This window comes from Callospermophilus lateralis, chromosome 17 (assembly GCF_048772815.1).
Source record: "Callospermophilus lateralis isolate mCalLat2 chromosome 17, mCalLat2.hap1, whole genome shotgun sequence".
NCBI classification, from domain to species: domain Eukaryota; kingdom Metazoa; phylum Chordata; class Mammalia; order Rodentia; family Sciuridae; genus Callospermophilus; species Callospermophilus lateralis.
The window spans coordinates 61,453,547-61,462,920 of NC_135321.1; the positions used below are offsets into that span (position 1 = coordinate 61,453,547).

General features: G+C 37.4%; 1 pseudogene; it reads left to right on the forward strand.

Annotated features, from left to right (window-relative positions):
- The first annotated feature begins 677 nt into the window (after window positions 1-677).
- Window positions 678-1,855, forward strand: LOC143382687 (E3 ubiquitin/ISG15 ligase TRIM25 pseudogene; annotated as a pseudogene).
- The last annotated feature ends 7,519 nt before the right edge of the window (window positions 1,856-9,374 follow it).

The following is a 9,374-nucleotide window of genomic DNA, read 5'->3' on the forward strand; positions in this document are numbered from 1 at the left end:
TTGCCCTTGGGACCAAAGACGACCTCAGCAGATTACACTCACTGCCAGAGAAAAGAAAGTGGCATATGGAAACCCTCTGATTGGGTGCAGTCAGCATTTCTGACCTATATGCTAATGGTCAGATCAGTCGAGAGCTTGTGATGGTCTGAAGCTGAGTTGCTGTGATTGACGGAGATTTAGTTGCTTGGTTAAAAGTGCATTCCTAACCTTAGACTGGTTTACAATTTGTATAACAAGCTAGGTTACTGGTCACAATATATAGAAGCCACTCTGGGAAAAAATTTATCACTAAGTATGGAGACATGTTTAGGACATACTTAGTTTAAGCATTAGCCCCATTTTGCGCATATTTTAAAATCTCCACATAGTGACTAAATCCTTGAGTTTAGACAGAGACACTATCTTCTACAATTCGTCAAAATGGTTCTTCTTGATTTCTGTACAGATTTCAATTTCACAACTTCAAGTTAGTTAGATGATCCGGGCATAGTGGTGCATGCCTATGTTAGCAAGTCAGAACGCTGAGGCAGGAGGATCACATGATCAAAGCCAGCCTCAGCAACTTAGAGACCAGAAGTAACTTAGCAAGACCCTAATAAAAAATAAAATATAAAAATAAAAAGGATTGCGGATGTGGTCAGCGGTAAAACACTCCCCTGGGATCAATCTCCAGTTAGATGGCTTGTAGGTTTTATGCCTACCATAAGACCACTGGATGTGCCAGGACAGCAGTGTATGAGTATTTAAACTTTGAGTACAACAGGATACAATGTCCTCGGCAGCCTGGGGATGGTCGTGTGTTGGTCTCCGGCCTAGGAGTCCGGTGCCATTGTGGAGCTGTTCCTGCTGGCGAGAAGCTGTCATGCTCCGTCTGCCTGGAATGGAGCCGGCCACCACCCCGTGTGGCCACAACTTTTGCAGGTGTTGCCTGAACAATACGTGGGCCATCCAGGGCAAGCCATACCAGTGCCCAAGTAACATGCTGTCTCCCCAGAGTTCCCGGAGCAGAAGAACACGGCACTATGCACCCTGGTGAACAAGTTTCTACAGGCCACGCTGGAGCAGGCACCCACCACTAACTGGACACCACGCTCCTCTTGTGGCCCCCAGACCGGACACCCGGTGGTCTGTGACTACTGTCTGAAGGTGGAGGAGACCATGTAGACCTGCTTAGTGGGCATGGCCTCCTTCTGTCAGGAGCACTTGTAGCCACATCCCGAGAGAGCCCTGCCTTCCAACACCATCTGTTGCAGCTGCCATTTGGAAACCTGCTGCACTGAAAATGCTCTCAGCACAACTCCCTTCGGGATTTATTTTGCCCCAGATATGCCCAGTGTATCTGCCACATTTTCCTGGTGGAGCACAAAGCCTCCTCTCCGGTGTCCCTGAAACTGACCTGCCCCCATCTGGAAAATAAACTGAAACACAAACTAACCATCATGTACAGTTGTATCAACGGGCAACAAGAGCACTGGAGGGCATAAGAACTGGGTAGCAGAGCTTGTGGAAGGCTGCAGACAGGAAGATGGAACAGCTGAGACAGGAATACATGTAAATGAACCTTCTCGTTGATGCCTATGAGGCGAACTCTATACGCAAGATAAAGGAAGAAGAGAAGAGGATCATTAACAAGTTTAACTCCATTTACCAGATTCTCTTCAAGAATAAAAGAGAGATCCAGACCCTGAAGGCAGAGATGGAGAGTTTGGTGAAAGGGGACAAGTTCAAGTATCTAGAGAGAGCATCAAAATTGCAAAAAGTCTCACCGAAGCCAGACTATGTCCCCAAGGTGGAGCAAGACCACAAGCTGATCACACACACACAAAAGAGACTGCTCAGTATTTGTTACAAATGAAAACCTCTATTCCAAAGAGCTTTCTGCAAACCTCAGGGCAAGGTTCCTTGCTGGTGGCAGGATGATAAGTGCGTTTCCAAAGTCCTCACAGACATGCCTCATTTCTTGCAGGTCTGATTCATTTGCCATTAGTTTTACTGGTCAATTGGCAGATGAAGCCCTTCTTTGAGGAGCACAACTCTAGGCCACCATGTCCTCCTTGCTCCCTAGTCCTGCATCTTAGCCTGTAGGTTCTTGGAAGGAAACTTTTTAAGCACAAGGGCACTCTGTGTTATGTGGTTTTTAACAAGATAATGTCATTGGCAAGTTCTATAGAGGGGCACCCACAGCCCCTCATCACCTGTGCTCAGAAGGAATGATAGACAGAGACCCCACCTTCAGCCCCTCTGCATGGGGGATGCTCCTCCTCATCATGGACTCCAGGTCCACAAGGACCTGAATTTCTTAGGGGAAGGGAGGCACTAGTACCACCTGCTCACTAACAATGAGGAATGGGTCAAATTTAAAAGCCTCTGCTAATAAACAGAGTGAAAAGACAACTTAGAGCGTGAGAGAAAATATTTTTCAGCTATTCATTTGACAGAGAAATAATATACAGAATATACTTTAAAAAACTCATAAACTCAACAACCAATAAATATGTAAACACAATAAAATGGGAAAAGTGACCTTGATATACTTCTCAAAAGAAGAAATATAAATGGCCAGTAAATAAATGAAAAATGTTCCACATTTTTAACCATTAGGAAAATACAAATCAGAACTACAATGAGATTTCATTTTACCCCAACTATTATAAAAAATAATTTTAAAAAATTACAAATGATGGTGAGGATGTAGAATAAAAGGAACTCTTTTACACTGATGGTAAGAATGTAAATGAGTACAACCTCTATAGAAAACATATGAAGGTTTCTCAGAAATCTAAAAGTAGAACTACCATACGATCAAGGTATACCACTGCTGGGTATTTATCAAAAGTAAATAAAGTCAACATACAAATTGATACCTAAATGCCCATGTTTATTGTGGCACTATTTACAGTGGGAATATGAAATCAGCCTAGGTGCCTCTCAAAATATTCACAAATTAAAAAGTATAGTATATATACACAAAGGAGTATTATTCAGCTATTAAAAATAATACAATCTTGTCATTCATAGGAAAATTGATGGAACTCAAGGGCATGGAGTTTAGTGAAATAAGTCAGACACAGTCAAGGCAAACATAGCCTGTTTTCACTCAAATAAAAAAACCAGGGGGATTTTAAAAAAATGTCCTAAAAGTAGAATAGGGACCACTATGGACCAGGAACAGTATAGGGCGACAGAGGAGAGGGTGAGAGAGGGTCAAGGGGAGAGTGCACGTGATCAATGCACCTGTGGAAATGGCTCAAAGAAATCTATTAATTGGTACAACTAATAAATTACAATGATAATAAAACATATTCATATAAATAAAAGGACATAGACACACATAAATAGAAGGTGATCATATGGAGACACAAGGAGAAGATAGCCATCTATAATCCAAGGAGAAAATCTCAGAAGAATCCCACTCTAATGACATCTGGATCTCAGTCTCACAGTTTCCAGAACATTTAATAAATATTTGTTGTTCAAGCCACCTTGTCATGGTATTCTGCTATGGCAACCCAAGCTGTCTAATACACACACCTTTCTACAGAGAGTTCTAACCAGAGAAAGTGGACTCTTTCATTTTCTCATAAGAAACTCTGGCCGATATCCCTGAAAGACAAGGTCCCACATGAGTCTGTCACTATGTCCAGAAGTAACTAACACCATTCTCATTATCTTAATCCTTTTGATGACATCAGTTAGCACTGTCCAATTTGAAACTGAATGCTAGTGAGGATACAGATGGGAGAGTTCCAGAGTGAAGAAAACGAAGATGAAGTAGAAAATTTAAGGAGTTCAAAACATTAGTAGTCAAAATAAATAATATTTAGTGTATTAGTTCCAAAAATCTGAATTATAATGTCCAAATTCTGATGAACTCCAAAATGTCAAAAATTTAAATAAAAACAGGATCTCCAAGAATGATATTCAGAAACTTAACCAAAGAATGGCATAGACTTTAGGTGTTGAGAATGGATCCCATCTGTAGGGCTAGAGTTGACCCAGAAGGCTTTCACTGCAAGGAGAACATGGAACTATACATCATGACAGAAGAGAGTCAGGGGGAGGCCAGCAATAGGGGATGGATCATTCAGGATTCTTCATTAACCATTATAGAAGTATTTCAGTATTGTAACTATCTATCAGGAGTGGTGATTTGAATCACAGTCTCTGACTGGCAGACCACAGGAGTGCAACTGTGCTGTGAACTCCTTGTGCAAAATCGCTAGACTGCCCAGTTGCTATGATGACACCCTACTGAAAAGAGGTCCCATGCATAATGCCATGGCACTATTGGTCTTGATCCTCAATTCAGACACTAGCTGCTGGGAATTATGAGTGCAAGTTGATAATTATAATTGGAATACCCAGAACTTTGTCCTTCATCTTGCATGCTTCGAAGAAACTTTTACACCAAAAAATTATTTTGATACTAAAATCTATTTAATAAATGTCCTGAGCTAGCTCTGGGTCATTATACCTCCATCAGCACGTAATAATCCACCTGGTCTCAGCTTTCTCTCTACATGTGTCTGTTTGTCTTTTCTAAGCCATTGACCCTCACCAGTTTTGGAATTAACTGCCATGCAGGTCATAGTCATTCTCTTTGGAGCCATGAAACAGCAGCCTGCAGGTAAAAGTGGAATCAATCACTCTGAAGCACTCTGACATAGGTGTCATGTATGTATGAATAAACATCTGGCCTGAGTATAGATAAGGCATCCTTGAGGCTTAGCCCACATAATGTTTGCCTTTACATTCTTATAGTAGGGCTCAGTGCCTTACCTTCATGCTGGTGCTCTAACTGAACAAAGAAAACATCTTATCTCCATGTAACTTGAACATTATAAAAGAATGTACATGGACCCACGAAGAACTGTTTTCTGAATAGGAATGGTCTTTCCTGGGCCATGTTCACAATTGGATGAAAGATAAGTGTTTTCTCAGACTATTTGTGGTCCTTCCAAAGTTCATAGAAAAAGAATGGTATTCAAATTTCAAGTCAAAATCCCTTCACCTTGGAATAGATGGCACACACACAAAGAAGTTGCTGAATGGCCTTTGAGGCAGGGATATCTCACAGAAGTGTGGGCAGTGGTAAGGAGTCCATTGATGGATCAGCAACAGTAGAAAGATGGTTGCATTTCCAGGTATCAGGTGCAGGGAAAGATGTATTCCTGGGCTTTGGCCTGAGGCTGTCATGGAAGAAGTGCTGCCACCTCAGCAGTGGCCTTAGAAAAACTTCAAGGAAGACAAGAAAGGTCATGGAATGAACACTCTGGTCTCTTTTCCATAGCCCATAGCACTTCCCATCAGTGCTTTTCATTGGCTGATGGTGAATGGTGACCAGAGGTTCATGGATCTGGGATGATGGAGCAGGGAACAAATTCAGGATGCTGCTGAAGTGTGACAGAGAAGAGTCCATCAAATAATGTAGAGTTGTGAATTTCATATGGACATATCTGCATTGATGGTCTGATGGCTTTCAAAATTCTTCCAATTTAACCAACACAATTACAGTACATGTTAAGAGAAAGGGTTTTGAGAGACTCTCAGTGATGATTGTCTATCTTTTTACTACAGTATTGTACCCATTTTTCTCTACTAAAAATGCCTTTCTGTGCTTAGTGCTACCAAGGTCAGATAATGAGTAAGAGAATTTACAAGATGGAAAGAAGAAAAAACAATAATATAAACTCCATGGATGCAGAAGTAGGATCTATTATGAAAACATTGAAGGATGATGAAGATGAAAAGTTAAAAAGAAGATAAAAATTTTGAATTAGAGAGCATCAAGAAGATAAAGAACATAGAAGTGGAAAATTATTTCTTAACAAAATAATTAATGAGAATTTAATTAGCAAACTGCTTTTCTTGAAAAAGAGTCATAGCTAACAGGCAAAGTAACATTTATGTGCCATTTAAGCAGTATTAGATCCAAAACTCCATTTCTGCCATTACATATCAATAGAGGAAGTAAGGCTTCTCTCCAGAACAGAGGTGTTTAATCAATAGTTAAGTTTTTGGTGAAACAGTCCTATGCTGTCACTTGCATGATGAATAACCATGTGTTAAGAACAAGCCCAGACAGAAGACTAACTTATTTCTAATGTTAAAATCAATCTCTTTGGAATAGAGATTATGATTTGAAAAAAGAGAACACATTCTTTGATGTACTTCATATTGCCTGCACTACCAGTCATCTTCAGCAGGTGTCATTTCACACACTGTGGGATTGTTAGCACAGTAGAGTGACCAGAGAAATCTGCCCAGCTGAAGCTGAATGCCAGGAAAAGACTCAGGGAAGTTGGAAAAATATTTTAACTTGCTCTCTGAGATTCAGCCATCACAATGTAGAATTACATCTGGCCTTAGCATTATGGTTACAGATTCATTAGCAGACAAGAGGTGGTGGCAGGGACTGGGAATTAGAAATCTGCATAAAGTATAACTAGAAGGTTTTAAAAGATTCTCATTGCAAGAGCATTCCATGGGTTGTCTGCATTATCATGTTTATATTCTTTGTATTAGAATAACTTTTTCCATTTATGAGCATACATATACTTTAGCAATGGCAAAATATTTGCTAACTAAGACTTCACATTCAAATTCTGAAGACTTCATATAATGTGTTTTGACAGCAAAATCACGTCATTAGCTACCATACAGTCTGTTGGCTTAGTGCAATATAAAAATGCAAGATTGCCATTAAAAAGCAGAGAAAGTGGAACATTAAAAAGGAGAGAAAGTGGAACATTAATATAAAGATACCACAGTATAATGCCATTATATGGCATATTGCTAGTATGTGGAATAAATGAAGCTGAGATTGTTTGAAAAGAGTCACTCAGTGAGACGACCTTTATTATCAAGGCCCTATATATGGTAGTGTTTGGTTGTTAAAATGCTTTTAAAGTTATTTGTCATATAACTTTAATTATAATAACCAATTATTATATATTTATATATATTATAAATATAATTATTATATATTTATAATATATATATATATATATATATATATATATATATATATATATATATATATATAATATAACCACCACATTCAGTTTCATTTTCTTCATCTGGTAGGCTATGGTCAATACCCAGAATATGTACAAAAGTATAAGAAATTTTGGGCAGAGAAAAAATAAAAATAATAAAATGAACATATTAGGATATTTAATAGGAGGAAACTAATTAGCCTTCTGCACCTTCAGAAGTCCAAGCAAGTTGAAAGATTTATTAGTCAGCTTTTGTTACTATGACAAAATACATGATAAATCAACTTAAAGAAGGAATTATAAATTAAAATATTTCATGATCACTAAACCAAGGAAATATTATACAAAGAACTCAAAAACAAATCCTAGAGCTCTCAAATGGATGAAACTCTCCATAAGAGCAATTAAATATGTAAAAATTATGAATAAATTAAATCTATGAAACAAAACATCTCAGAACAGTAGGCATCTCACAATAATTCTGAATATATATGGTCTGACTGGCAGAATGTATTGGAAAACCAAAAGCAACATATGCTGTTTGTAAGATACTCATATTAAATACCAATATATTTAAGACTTAAAGTAAAAAATGAAAAAAATATAATCAAATAAAATGTTAAAAGGAATGACCAAAAAAGAAGATATAATGTTAAGAAGTATTTATGCCCCAAATGTTGATGTACTTAATTACATGAAACAAACACTTCTTTAGTACAAGTCCCAGTCAGACCCCAATACAATGATATTGGATGATTTGAATATACCCCTCCTACAATAGATAGGTCATCCAGACATAAAATCAATGCATACAATTGTGATTTATACAATACTATAAATCAAATGAATGCAAAATATCTCTATATAATATTTCATCCAACAACAGCTGAATTTTTGTTCCTCAGGAAGTCGTATTTTTCCCAAAATAGGCCATATTTGAGGTCAATAAGCAAGTCTTGATAGAAACAAAAAAATAACTTATATTGTCCTTGGTCATAATGAAATGAAATTCGAACTCAATAGCAGGAAAAAAGTTTAGAAAGCACATAAAAACATGGGTATTTAACAATTATCTTTTAAGTGAATGGGTCATAGAAAAATGAGATCAGAAATAAATAAAATCTAAAATCAAACAAGAATAGAGATACAGCATACTAAAATCTCTGTGACACTATGAAGGCAGTTTTAAGAGGAGAACATTTAGCATTAAGTGCCTATATATATACACACATGTACACATACACAATAACAGCACACAGAAAAAAATCAGAATGATCCCAAATGAACATGTCAAAGTCCTAGAAACACAGGAACAAACTAATTCCAAAACCAATGGAAGACAGAAAATAATAAAAATCAGAGCCAAAATCAATGAAATCGAGAATTAAAAAAATACAAAGGAATCAATGGACCAAAGAATTGGTTCTTTGAAAAGGTAAATAAGATTAATAAACCTCTAGCCAATTTACCTGAAAGAAAGAGAAGATGCAAATCAACAAAATTAGAGATAAAAAAAGAAAGATCACCACAGACATGTCTGAAATTCAGAGGACCTTTAAGGTCTATTTTTAAAACTTACATTCAATAAATTGGAAGATCTAGAAAATATTTACACATATGTCCTTCTCAAATTGAATCAAAGAGATATAGAAAATATAAACAGACCAATAACAAGCAATATGATTAAAGCAGCAATTAAAGGTCATTAAACAAAAAAAAAATCCATCTGAGTTCTGTCAATTCTCTTCATATTCTTATAAGTAATAAAATCAAGAATACTCTCAAACTCATATTATGAAGGCAGTATCATCCTGATACCAAAAGCACAAAAAACACACATCAAGGAAAGAAAAGTAAGACCAAGATCCCTGATGAACATACGTGCAAAAATACTAGTAAAACATTAGCAAATCATGTTCAAAAACACATTCAGAAGATTGTACACCATGATTAAGTTGGATTCATCCAAAGGATTCAATATTGGTTCAATATCCTTAATAGGACTCCTAAAGCTCAAGAGATAAAAACGAGTATCAATGTGCAATGTCATTGAATTAAAAAGCTTCTGCACAGCAAAGGGAGCACCCTCTAACCCACCAGATGCTTCAGCGAAGAATACTTGAGACTCCAGCAGCAGTCTACACCGTGGCTCAGCAAAGGAATTCATTAAGAGTCTAAAGAAAGAGTCTACAGAATGGGAGAAAATCTTTGCCAGTCACTCTTCTGACAGGGGGTTAATATCCAGAGTATATAAAAACTGAAAAGGATCCGGGTCCTGCATATGGGGTCTTTGAATAACCACATTTTTCTTTTTCTTTGTCCACAAACCCCAGGCGGTGAACTGGTCTGGAACTCCAAACAACATGGGCTGAAATC